Here is a 14,053-nt window from a genome sequence, read left to right as displayed (position 1 = left end):
GTCGGGGTCAATATTTTGGCCATGAAATGGGGTCCTTAAGCTAGAATTATTCTAAAAAGTTGAAATTTTGGAAGTTGATTTTTTTAATTATTTGATATACCCCCTAAGGGACTTTGCTAAAATTGGCTAGAACTATGGGATAATTTTGACCAATTTCGTCGGGGTCATTATTTTGGCCATGAAATGGGATCCTTAAGCTAAAATTATTCTAAAAAGTTGAAATTTTGAAAGTTGATTTTTTTAATTATTTGATATACCCCCTAAGGGATTTTACTAAAATTGGCTAGAACTATGAAATAATTTTGACCAATTTCATCAGGGTCATTATTTCACCATGAAATGGGGTTTCAAGCTAAAATTAATCCGATAAATTAACTTTTGAGAGTTCTTTTTATTTTTTTATTTTGTTATATTCCCTAACGGAATTGATTTATTTATTGAGAATTTTTGAAGTGTGAATAACAAAAACTGTTATTATTTTCACAGAGCCAGGAAGTTGGAGCTGACGTTGAAGTTCGAGCTGGAGTGTGACCTCGGAGACTGCATCGGATTCATCTAATTTTCAGCAACTTTTACTTGAAGTCGGAATCTGTGAAGTCGGGTATTTTTGGAGAGCTAAAGTCGTCGTTGACGTCATATCCTGCATCCAGTGTCGGAGTTGTCTTCAAAGTATGGATTCAAAGTCGCTTGGAGGTACCCGACTCTGCAGCCCTGACTAGTACAGAGGAGTTATGGCAACTGCAGGTTTATTTGCAAATTACAAATAAACCAAAACAATAACTTTTTTTGTTATGGAGACATACCAGTTCAATAACATTTTTTGTTATTATGCTGCTCCACCTCTCCGCACAAAGAACAAATCTTGTTATTCCTTCATGATTCCTTCTGTGTTATTGGTTTGTTATTGCAATAACAACATAATAACAGTTTAAGTTATTCTTCGAACAAATGTTTGTTATTGATTTTTGTTATTTTAACAACTAATCCGATCATCCCAATAACATATTTCGATCTTCTCACAATATCAAAAACTGACCTTCCCAAGTTATTTCCGTCTGCTCGGGAATAAATACTTGCACAGCATTACCTTTTTTGTGAGCTATTTTACAATTTTGAAAATAATCATAATAAAAAATTTGAGCCATGATAATATAATCATTCTTTCTGACATTGTTTGATGTCCATCTGTATTTTATAAAATAAAAGTTGAAAAATATGTCTTATATGATTGATTAAAGATAAAATCTAATTTGCGGAAAAATATAACTTGATTTGGAAATGGATCAAAAATCAAACAATTGTACCAACATTTACGACCCTTATCAAACCGTTCGTTTTCACTTGCCCCGATGGTCCTGCCATAACTTGCAGCCGCTCCATATTATCGATTACACCCCGACAACTCACCGCACCACAGTAGTGAAATACAGCTCGAGAGAAGAAGCCCCTGTCATTTACCTGTAATGAAAAGTGAAAAGTGATATCCCAATTAATAAACACGAAGCCAGCGGGCAGTTGTGCACTGCAATCGGAACAATATAGCAATAACTCTCAAGGTGTAGTATACGTTTACAGGTAATCGGTCAACTTCTGGAATGTGCCGGAATGTTTTTGTTTTTTTGTTTTAAGGTATCTTTCACTTTCTAAAAAATCTAGTGTGGCCATCAAACCGCTCAAACGTTTCCGGTGGGCCATAAAATTAATGCTTAAATCAAAAAGCTGTGAAATAAAAAAATGCACCGCTTATAGGACCGTTTGATGGTTCAACGTCGGTAGCGGTTTAAATTAGACACTAACTACTCCCTGGTAGCTAGTATGTAGTAGCAGCGGAGTCAAGTACGATCGGCACGTACCGATACTGAGGCTAGTTTGCAACCGTGTGCGACTAGTTTCGTGTTATGTTTTAATAAAACGGCCACCACATTTCACTACTTGGTAAAGTGTTGCTAACTTTATGACTTCCTTCTTTACGTTGAGGAATTCTGCGCAATGTGGGGCAGTTTGCAAATTGACGAGCTTGTAGAACAGTTAGCATCCATCAAAACTACTCGACATGCTCGATTAAAGTTATTGTGAACAACTCAACTATTTTATTTATTTGAATTTATGGACTAGTCTCATAAATAACTTCCAAAGAAAACATTTCACTTTAGCAACAAATCAAAACACGTGCCGAGTTCCATTCCTAAACGAGCCTAATAATGATGGAAATTTCCGTCATTTCTAGTCGCATGAAAAAAAACACACCCATCTTTTAATGGGAAAAATTTCCATATGATTGCACCAACAATCACAGACTTTTGTCCGTAATTATTGCCGGCCATCGCGAATGCATGCCGCAATCATCCTCATGCAGATTTTTTTTACGATTACACTTCGTCGTTGTCGTTCTACCTTGTCGCACGTGCATTTTGGGCCAAATTGAGTTAAGAATGCCATTTTGTGCAGCTCTCTATGCCTCACCTGTTGACCTTCACAGATCCCCAAAATTCAATTTTAATCCTGAGATATTCGATAAAAACCGAAAAAAAACTACGTGCATTTTTGTCACTTTTCATATGAAAAAAAAATTCAATCCTGTCGTGCTATCTTGACACACCTTGAAAATTGGCGTAAGAGCGACAACTGGCCAAAGGGATTTCAGGTCAAAACGCGTTTGACACACGTACATGCCCGACTACGGTAATCATTTGTAAGTTTGGTCAACCAAACAAAACGTATTTGTTATTGTTTACATTGCTTGCTCTTGTTGTTGTTTTTTTCAAGGTCAAACATTGAAACGCGTTTTTCTCGGAACGTCAAAAAGTCGACGTGTGACAAGATAGCACGACAACGTCAACTTGCAATAGTTGACGACCAGGAGGGCAGCCCGTGCATCTTTGGACATTGTTGATGATAGGGTTAAAGGTTTTTGTTTTTGACTTTTTGTACGTCTTTTTATGCCAACAAATTGTTTATGGAATTGTTTGTGCTTTTCACAAATTTTAGATTTTTGTAACCTTTTGCCATAAAAATGGATGTTTACTCTACTTTAGGAAATCGTCAATGTGACTGTTTTTTCCGATTGTTTTTGATGCATTTCTCATCAAACTGGTTTATTTTTAACCATTATTGACCTGTCGTAACGCTTCCTCATTTAGCTTCCAGCTGGGAAAGTGATTAATGTTTCTTTCAGAGCTCCTGAATGGAAATTATTTGTTTGGATTTTAATTAAATTTGATGAGTTTGCACTTAACGCAATCGTTTTAGATTATATCCAGCATCGCAATTAAAATAGGTGAACAAAAAACTTTTAAACTGTGCAAAGTGCAAATGCAAATGCTGTACAAAGTGCAATTGCATGCAAAGTGCAATTTAAACATTATGTTAATAAGTTTAAAAACATTTAAAATGTTAAAAACCTAACCCTAATTGCATAATATGACAAACATACCCTATTTGAAAAAAAAAAATCATGATTCAGAGAAAAATATACAAATAAACACAATTTGAAATTAGTTATTTAAAAAAAACGTAAAAAGACCTGATAATCTCAGTTCAAGCGAATTCAAATCTTGTTGAGGATTTTAACTTAACTTGATTTAAAAGTGATTTTTATGTTTTAAAGTTAAAATTTCAAGGTGAGCCTACGATTTTTTTTTTTCGTTCAAAATGTTTGTAGAATTATTCTAAGAAGGTGCAAAAAGCCTCACAAAAAGTGCAGGATGGCGAAACTGTTTTTTTGAAAAATACTCTGAACGTCAAAATCTTCAAAAACCAATAAGGCTTCATCCATAAAATACGTCACGCTAAAATCAGCCAAAATTTACCCCCCCCCCTCCCCCCCCTTTGTCACGCTTTTCCTATACTTACAACACGCAATGTCACACTTGCTCAGACCCCCCCCCCCTCCTCCCCTAGAGCGTGACATACTTTATGGATGACGCCTAACGAGAATCAATTTTCCAAATGCTTGTAAAACGGCGATTTGGGCTTTTTTACAATTTTCTAAAGAACAGTTTTAGTAAATTATTTCTGTATTTTTCAAGGAAAGTTGCCTCATCTTGCTTTTTCGCGAGGCCTTTTGCAGCACTATTACCACAAAAATTTGAACAAAAATAAGAATCGCGGGCTTGCCTTTAAATTTGACATAAAAATCAAAAAAATCTCATAGCAGTGCAGTTGTTTTTTTCTATCAGTGTATTTTTTCAGAAAGCCCATCAAGCATAATTGAAATAGTCCATCTTTGAGATATTCCAAACAAACCATTAATTAGATCGAAAATCAACTCATCGATTGTTGGATTTGTCAAAATCAAGCTCAATGTGTTGAAAAAAAAAGTTGGAAACAAACAGTCTATCTTGCTCGATCCTAATCTAAACAGCAACTCTGGAGTTTTTATTTTTTTAAAGGTCCAATAAACCAAATTTTCAGTTTTTGCTTTTTGGGTGTTTTTTAATACCCCTGACTAAAGGCGGTTTCAAAAACACCCAAAAAGCAAAAACTGGAAATTTGGTTTATTGGACCTATTCAAAAAAAAACTCCAGAACTGACGTGAGCAGGATACACTGTTTGTTTACATTTCGTATTTGGTCCATTTACTTTAAATCGAAAGTCTTCAATGCTGAGCCCACGATTCAATAGATCTCCCATAAACCACAAGGAAACCCAACTGATTGACCAACAATCAACCTGCCCCGATATCACTTTAATTCACAGGAAATAACAACCATTTGACCCACAAAACACCGACGCTGACCTTCGCCACTTTTCGACCCACAAAACCGAAAAGAAACCACACACACACACACACACACACACACACACACACACACACACACACACACACACACACACACACACACACACACACACACACACCAAACAGCCCGTAAAAGAGCCCATCAAGAGATTTACGTACATCGCATATGCACACGGCTCGCGCGATGTCTGAGCTAAAGTTCCCATTCATATGTTAGAGCGCGCCGATTTGAATCTATGTACCCATTAACGGTGTGCGCGGCCTACCCATCAACAATCGGATAAACCACAAAAGCCACGTGCCCCTCGCGCGCCCGAACCCGGGTATAACGGATTTCGTTCGTTTCGCCGGGAACAGAGAAGTTCCGGGCTAGCCCGGGTGGCGGCGACGGCGCCAAGCCACTGTGGTAATCTTAATTAAATCTTGGACCGGGTCGCGCGCAGAGGCCGTTCACCCAAATTTGCAAGAGTTTAATGAGCCCCCCGTTGATCTCGCGCCGAAGATCAACCCGCAGCAGGTCCCATTAACATTCTCGCTTTGAACGACGACGACAACCCCCCAGATGACCTGCAAGCAGTTTTCCCTCCAAACCTACCAGGCAAGACCAGAATAAATCGATTTGAACTAGTTCAATTGATCTACTTTTTCCTACGCTACGAGCAGCTTATCTGAGCACAGGAAAATTCCTTTCATCCTTGTAGCACTGAAGATCAATGGGGAGAGAGGTTCTCTGGAAAATCGGTAAGATTTCAAACATTTTGTGTTATTTTTATCTGTTTCAGACAGATGCTAACTTCCAGAATTGTACTGCCATTCTTTTCGACAAATGACGGATTCTTATCGGAAGTACACAAAGATTTGATTTTTTATGTTTCTTGAGAAAGGATTTTAAGATCGGTTGGTGTATTTTTCAAAGTTGTATGTAATGGTCAGGGCAATGGAAAAATATGAAAACAAAAAAAATAAACTTTTTTGTTTACAATAATCTGAATAAAATGACATTTCCTATAATATTCGATTCTTTTATTGTTTGAAAAATCAACCGCAACATATGAAAATGTCCTAAAATATTCAAACACTAGGGTATTTTAAGGCTGGTACGAATTTTATTTAAAGTTGTGTTGTGGTGGGGCCCCCTTCGAAGTTGGCCGAAAAATCAGGGAACAAAAAAAAATATATTTTTTCAAAAAACATCAAAATTTCAATGGATTTTGAAGTGCAATCAGCTGAAATCAATTTAAAATGCATTCCCCTGCGTTTAGAATCATTTTTAGCATGTTTGGGTTGATTTAAAAATCTTTAGATTTTTTGAAAAATCTTACATTTTTAAAAAAAAAACTAATGATTCCAAAACAACTAAACCAGTGTAAAATGCATTTTAAAACACTTTTTCCATGCATATGTTTAAACTATGGCTTGTTATTTAAATATTTTTATTTTATTTTTGTTTTTTGTTTTTTTTTTAAGTGGTTGATTTTTAATCAGATCTCTTTTTATTTTGATATTTTTTCAATTTGATTATATTGCTCAATTTACAATCAAACCATACAAACCACAATTAATTACATCTCTGAGTAACAATGATTATTTTCGAAACGAAATTTTAGCGAAAAATTAAAAAAGTCCTATTAGAATAATTTGCTAGTTTCCAATCCAAATAATGTTGGTTCAAACATTTTGTTTATTAAAAACATAATTTTGAATTAGGATTTAAAAATCTATCACGTTCAGATTGTTTTAAATTTCATGAAACTTCTTAACCGCTTCTTTGTTTTTCCAGTGAAAAAAATTTCTAAAAAATTATGTTTTCTTTTGATTCCTATAAATGACTCATATTCAAAACTTTTAACTTTTAGCATCGTTTTTTTATGATTTTTGGACTTTTTGATATATTTCCCTATATTACCCGCATTTTACACATTGTGATTCTCAAGCTAATAAAAAAAAGTTACACAATTATATTTAGAATCTAAGTTTTACAATTCATTAAAAACATTTAACGTTTTATAAATCTTATTGTATATGATATCACGGATATTTAAAACTTCCCAAATCCTTATAAATTAAGGCATTAAAATTAAATTTAGATTTCCCATTTTGATTAAATTTAATAACCCAAGGCGCCATGATTGTTTTGAAAAAGTAATCTAGATATAAGAAAACTTTTTCCTAAGTGGGCTGGATTCCATAGTAATTTCAAAACCTGCCCGCGGGCCGCGGTTTGGTGACCACTAGTCTACACAAAACTGGATTACAGAACAAATTCCTCTTTAAAAAATGTGTTTATCAGACTATTGAAATCAAACAGCAAACTGCTTAGAAACATATTGGCATAAAATAAACAATTCAAGAAACAAAAATCAAGCGATACCTTTATTTTCCACTTTAGATATCATAACGATTCGCCGAATTTGCGTAAATAAAATGTTTTTGAACCTAATGGTCTCTCAGAATAATATTTGCAGTCCATCTTATTAATTGAAATGTTAAAAAAGGATGAACATCAGCTCAACTTCGATTTTTTGCACATTTAGATTTACAGTTTAAAGAGAACTGTGGCTTTATTTATTAGATCCGAGTAATATAGAAATATATTTAACATAATTTTTAAATCGTGTTATTCATGAATATTAACTGACCAAGATTCAAACAAACTTTTGGATAATTATTAGTAGGGTTAGTGATTTTTCACGGTTAAAAATTGCAATAAATCAATAAAAATTGCAAACTGCAAACAAACTAATTGTAACGAAATTTTCAAAATGTTATCAAACGGAACAGAAAAAAGTAAGTTGGAATTTTTTTTAACTTCCACGGAAACCATCCACCCAAAATTATCAAATATTGTGAAAAATAAACAGGGCTCAGAAAAAATCTGAAATGTTCTTAAAAGGTGATTTTATACATCAAACCATCAAATCAAATGAATAGCTTCAATTAATCTTGAATAAACCAAGGTTGAAACTTTAGATTTCTCGTAAAATTATTATTTTCAAATAAAATAGTAGTCAAAATAATATTACACCGAATGAAAATATTGCTAAATTAAGTTACTTTCCTAAAAAAAACTGATAAACTATTATTGATACTCTAAATAGCAATCCCTTTTTTCAATATTTTTCTCTACTCTAATGGAACTATTTTTTTATTCTATATTATTATTGCCTGTCCCTCTGATCAATAACATATGGACTCAGGGGTGAGACTGTTTCTACTGAATGTTACATTTACATGAATGTTTGCTTTCAAATAATATCTAAAAATAAATAAATTCAATTAAAAAAAAAACATTTTTTCTAAAACATATCATAATATATTTGTTTAGTCAATTTTATCAAGTATTGGGTGAAAATCCAAAATTTGTGAAAATTAAAACTTGTTGTTATAAGAAAAACTGCGATCAAATGATTAATGATATCATCTTAGTGACAACTCGATGATTCCAAGAATATGTTTTTTTTAATTTGACTGATTTTTGTTAACATTATTTAAGTATTCACTTCTCAGTAAATGCATTTCAATTAAAAACTTATAAAATTTACTTCAAAAGACTTTATGGATGCAAAACTTATTATGTTGTTATTTCAAAGAATTGATTTGAGAAAATTGATAAATTTCACGGAAATTTTCAAATTTCCGGAATTTCACGCTGTGCGCGAAATCGTGAAAATTCACTAAATCTAATTATTAGTTAAACTGAATATCTTAACTAGGATCCGTAAAATGTATGTAGGCAAATTTTCAAGACTTAAAGTTGTTTCCAAAATCTATGGCATTTTTTCGTTCTTTGCAGAAAATAAAAATTCTAATTTGACAAAATGTCGCTGATTACGAAAACAAATCATATTTCCAAAATTATTAACAGTGATTTCCCATATTTTCTCATAAGATTTCTATCGGTGTAGGTGAAAAATTAAGAGTAGGCCCAAAAAAGGAGCAGCTCATTCTGTAAATTTAAGCATTTTAGTCGGCAAATCATGAGATCTACCGTCACAGCCCTGAAATTAAACAACGCACATTTCGTTTAGCAAATCGCAACTTTCCAGCGAACTGCACCCGCCGCATCTCTCGGAACGACAACTAGCGCTAGGAAACAGGAAAAGCGCTAAAGTTGGTCATCGCGTGCCTTCGCCTCGCGATACTGCGCCGATCGGTCGTCGCGTGGGCTTGTCAAGATGTTCAGTGGCCAGCAGCCCTGAACATGTAGTTGGTATGAGAAGAGGGTGCATGTAAGTGCCACACCTCCTCGGCAATGATCTCCTGTACGTAAGTACGTACGAGGTGGGTGCAGCGGACTTGTTGATCTCATTTTTTTTGTTGTTGCCTGCGATGGAGGAAGATCGAATTACGTTTTACATTCCTGAAGTGTGCTGCGATCACGTGGCTAGTGGTGGGTTAATCAGGGTGCTTGATTACTCGATCGGTGGAAGTGAAGATGGAAAATTATCTGCAAAATCTACGATTTTTTCAGCTCTTCAAAGACCAGATAACTGGGTAGGACTTTCAAACTCCTAAACCTTCTGTGATAACCAGCCACCTCGGTCTTTGATTTGGGTGTACAGAGCTTTGTTTGTATGTAGATTGCACCACGTCAAAATTACTTGCATAATCCTTACATGCCGATTAAGCACACTTTTGCCCAGCATTGTTCGGACCACAGTAATGACAGACGCTGGATGCTGCAGCATCGCACGACTTGATTCCCCATCACCAACATAATCAGCATCACAACAAAGGCGCTCATGGCGCTCCCCATCATCAAACTTAATTTCCACCATTAAGGTGTCACCCAAGCTCCGGCTCTGTGATCCGCGACGACTCCATTGTTTGTTCGGTAATTTAATTTTCATTATCGCGCGCATCTTCCGCGGAGATCCGCGGACTTCCTCACCGTTGTCAGCTGTTTTCGCTCTGAACTCGGTCGCGCTGATGGTGATGAACTGTGAGCAGCCGCAGCTTCCCATCGTCGTCGTCAAATCTTCTCAAACAACATTTTATAATTCCATCTTAACTGTCTAATATGTTCCTGAAATTTCGCTACTGTTCCACTCTTCAAATTGCTCAAATTAAAACGCATTGCCTCTGCCACTAACCATAAACAAGCCTTGTGTCTTTGCGATGTTACAATACTCATTTCTAAGATGTCTTCTGGATCTTCTAAATTTAACTTCAAACGTTTCGATACTACTTCTACTACCCACTTCCATACTAGCTTTGACTGACTACAATATTTAATTCTATGTTCTGTTGAATCCACAGTTTTGCAAACTTCACAAAGGTTGTCGCTTACACCTTTATCTTCAGCCTGAACATTTTGGATCTGTTTGGGATTATGTTGTTGTACACCAAAAAAGCGTTTCTTTGGCATGAGAACTAATAAAGTTCTTACTGATATTTTCCCAAATGTGCTCCCACAAAAGCTCCGGGTTTTCATACTCTACTTTAGGTACAATTTTCTTTTTTTGAAGCAAATATTCATAAATGATTTTGCAACTATTCAAATGGACTAAATTTAATATATCCGCCGCGAGGTTCAGCCATTCTCGTGCATTTCTTGTGAGTGTTTTACTATGAGACAGTGCTAACATAAAACGATCTGCTGTGTCCGGTTTGTTTAAATCCGCGAAAATTATATTTTTAATAAATAGCGCTTGCATTTTTGTTTCGGGATCCACAAGAGAAAGACCTCCCTTCTCAATAGGAAGATACAACTGGTCACGATTAACTTTAAAAATAGAATTTCAAATAAACCACCCACAACTTTTTTTCAGTTCTGCTATATGCTTATTCGTTGGGGGGAAAACCTGAGCCAAATACCAAATTTTTGATAGTATAAAGGTATTAACAATTGAAACTTTTTGAAAAATATTAAGCTTTCGTCTGGTGTGCAAAGAGAGGGTGTTTTTAACGTTTCTAATAACAAAGTCATAATTTGTATCTACTGTTTCAGAAAATTTCTGATAAAAGTTTACTCCAAGGATTCGCAAAACCTCTTTTCCTCTAACATGTGAGGACTGGAGCGACAGGCGTTAAACCTCATATATTGAGATTTCCCGACATTTAACCTTATTTTAGAATAAATACTAAAATAGTTTATGAGCTCCAGCACAGTATCGAACTCGTGATCGTTGAGGATGAAAATATTCAGGTCGTCTGCGTAAGCGATTACTTTTACAAAAGTATTCGCTACGAAACAGCCTTGAACACTGTCATAAATCAATCTGATCAATGGTTCAACATATATTACAAAAAGTGCCATGCTAAGAGGACATCCCTGACGAACAGAATTTAGAATTCGAATGGAATCGGTAAGATATCCATTAAATAAAACTTTTGACGATGCATTCTTATATAAATTTTTTAAACAATTAATAAACTTTACGTGAAATCCATACTTTTCCAATACCAACCATAGAAAATTATGATTGACATTATCAAATGCCTTCTCTAAATCTAAACTTAGAAGAAGTCCTTTGAAGCGTTTAGTCTGCTCTGCTCGTAAACAAATATTCCTGAGTAATTGAAGATTATACAAACACGATTTTTCAGGGTGGCAAGCGGTTTGGCCAGGTCCAATGATTTTTTGCAAGAGAGGATGTAAGCGATTGGCTAAAACTTTAGTAAACAATTTATAATCACAATTAAGCATACTTATTGGCCTTTTGTTAGATATATCTTCTTGATCGCCTTTTTTGGGAACAAGTGTAATTATACCTTCTGAAAAACTTTTGTCTGGACAAATATTATCAATTAAATAACTATTAAAAAGGATAAGTAAATCATCTGAAATTTGTTCAAAAAGTGTTCATAAAATTCGTATGTAATACCGTCTGGTCCAGGACTTTTCTTTTTGTTGATTGTTTAACTACTAAACGTAGTTCTTCTTTTCTATTGGTCTTATAAGCGCCTCTGAGTCTTCTCGACTCAACGGCGAACGGATGTTATTTAAAATTGTGATGTTTTGATTAAGATGGTCTGAGGGTTGGTTTTGGGAAAATAAAGTTGAAAAATAATCTTTAATAAATGGCTTTAAAATGAGATAATTTGATGTTATTCCTTCTGGAGTTCGAAGCTGCAATTGACTTGAAGAGTACTGTTTCGTAATACTGGATGATATTTGAAATAAGGAAATTGTTTCATCGGATGATATAGATGCTGGTGAAACTTTAAGTGAATAATTTTTTAATCGTTCATGTTCAATTTCTAGTAGTTTTGATTTTATAAAAGTCATTTGATCATAAATATTGTTACCTTTTGCTTGTTCTTGGATGATTTCTTTAAGACACGTGTAATAGAAGTTCTTTTCGCGATGGATTTGCTGATTGATGTTGAAGCTTTCAGATTTGTATATTTGCTTAATTTTGGTTTTGGCTACAAGGTTCCACCACTTGTCAAAACTTTGCGAATATGCTTGACGTTTGCGTAAATCTTGGAAAATTGAAATAATTTTGCTAGTAATGCCATCGTTGTTAATAAGAAGCGGATTAATTTTCCAAAACCCCCTGCCTCGAATAGCCACTGGAGTGCCAGCAGGGGCTTCATATTTGACCAGCACAGCATGGTGATCAGAAAAAGGAACAGCCAGAGTTAATACTGTTTGTACCTTGTCTGAAAAATCTTTGGGAGCGTAAAATCTATCCAGACGAGATTTAGAAATTCCTCTTACGAAAGTAAAGTTCACATTATGGTTTTTTTCTTTTTCAATATCGAGCAATTTAAGAGATTTAACAAGCGATTCTAATCCCTTACTAAAATTTTTAATATTACTATTCGAATCTGATTCGAGCAAAATACAGTTAAAATCACCCGCTACGATGTTGATATGATTGGTTGACAAATGAGGTACAATATCTGAAGAGAAGAGAATGTCTCTCTCCTGTTTCCGATTTGATCCCGAAGCTGCGTATACATTTATAATATTAAAATTATCAACACACACAGAGGTGATACGTCCACACGGGCTGAGCAAAACTTCACTGAACGGGATACCCCGTCTGACGAGAACGGCTGTACCAACACCATTTACATTCGAATTCACGATAGCAATGTGAGAGTACAAAAACCCGAAACTTTCGAAGGCCACTTCCTGTAGTAGTATTATGTCGACATCTGTGTTGAGTATAAAATCTTTTAAAAGAGACTTTTTGGCAGTGCAACTAATAGCGTTGATGTTGATGGAACAAATACGTCTAACAAAAACCATTTCTTCACCCAAACAACTAAACTACTCTGCTACTTCAAAACTGTCCTTACGTATCCCAACCCAACCCCAGCCCGAACCCCAGCCCGAACCCAAACCCGAACCCAAGCCCATGCCCGATCCCACGTGGTTTGAAAAAAGTAAGGTTATGTTGCTTTCACACGCTGCCCTTGGCGGTAGCGCGTGTTTCGATGGTACTCAACGGCGTCTTCTTTTTGACTTTTTGATCGCTTACCTTTCGGGATCACCGGCTTGAAGCCGTCTTCCCCGCCGTTCTCTTCACCATCCGTTGACGAATTTGCTGATCTCTTGACCGCTAGCTTAGGGTTGCTGGTGTCCATCGATTCCTCTGCTTCTTGGGCCATGCGTTGCAGCACAGCCATAATCTCCGCCGGAGACTTGCTTGGCCCAGCTGGCACGTCATCCTTCGCGGGGCTGGCCGGCGGAAGGGCCGCCGGAATGGCCGTTGGGGGGGCCACCGGACATCCAGGTGGAGGGGCCACCGGACTTGCCAGTGGAGGGGCCACCGGACTTGCCAGTGGAGGGGCCACCGGAATGGCCGCTGGAACTACCACCGGATCGGTGATCGTCGCTTCCGCTTCCACTGTTTCCTTGACGTTGTTGCTGTCTGTAGCTTGCTTCTTGTTGAGAACCTGCATCTCTGGACGAAACTCCGGAACCAGCAGAACCGGCGATGGAGCGGGAGTCCCACGGGCGGTCACGGAACTGTAGGTTCGTGAACCGCCGCTTCCCGACGAGCCTGTTGCCAGTTTGGGACAGCTCGATTTCAAGTGCCCTCTTCCTTACAATGGAAGCACCGATTTTTCAGGCCATCGTAGTAAATACGAGCTCTGAAATGGCCGACAAAGAGGTTCGCAGGAATTTCCTTTGAGACCTCCATGTGTACGCCCCGTACACCGCTGAACACGCTGAACTTGTAATCCAGCGGGTACCTTTCCCGCACGTGTTGGCGTATTGTTCCGTATTGGCGGAGAGCGCTGGCGATCGCTTGATCTTCAATTTCCGGAGGAAGATTGAAAATCCGTACGTACCGGAAGATCCTGCTTGCTGGAACCAGTTGCACAAAAGACTCCGCACCGTCGTTGTGCCGG

General features: G+C 36.6%; 1 protein-coding gene across 1 annotated transcript in view; it reads right to left on the bottom strand.

Annotated features, from left to right (window-relative positions):
- Positions 1–14,053, bottom strand: part of LOC6053341 — a 142,571-nt gene that overhangs the window by 28,216 nt on the left and 100,302 nt on the right. The window lies entirely within an intron of this gene.

Source organism: Culex quinquefasciatus, chromosome 3, assembly GCF_015732765.1.
Source record: "Culex quinquefasciatus strain JHB chromosome 3, VPISU_Cqui_1.0_pri_paternal, whole genome shotgun sequence".
NCBI lineage: Eukaryota > Metazoa > Arthropoda > Insecta > Diptera > Culicidae > Culex > Culex quinquefasciatus.
This window is presented reverse-complemented; position numbering and strand designations above follow the sequence as displayed.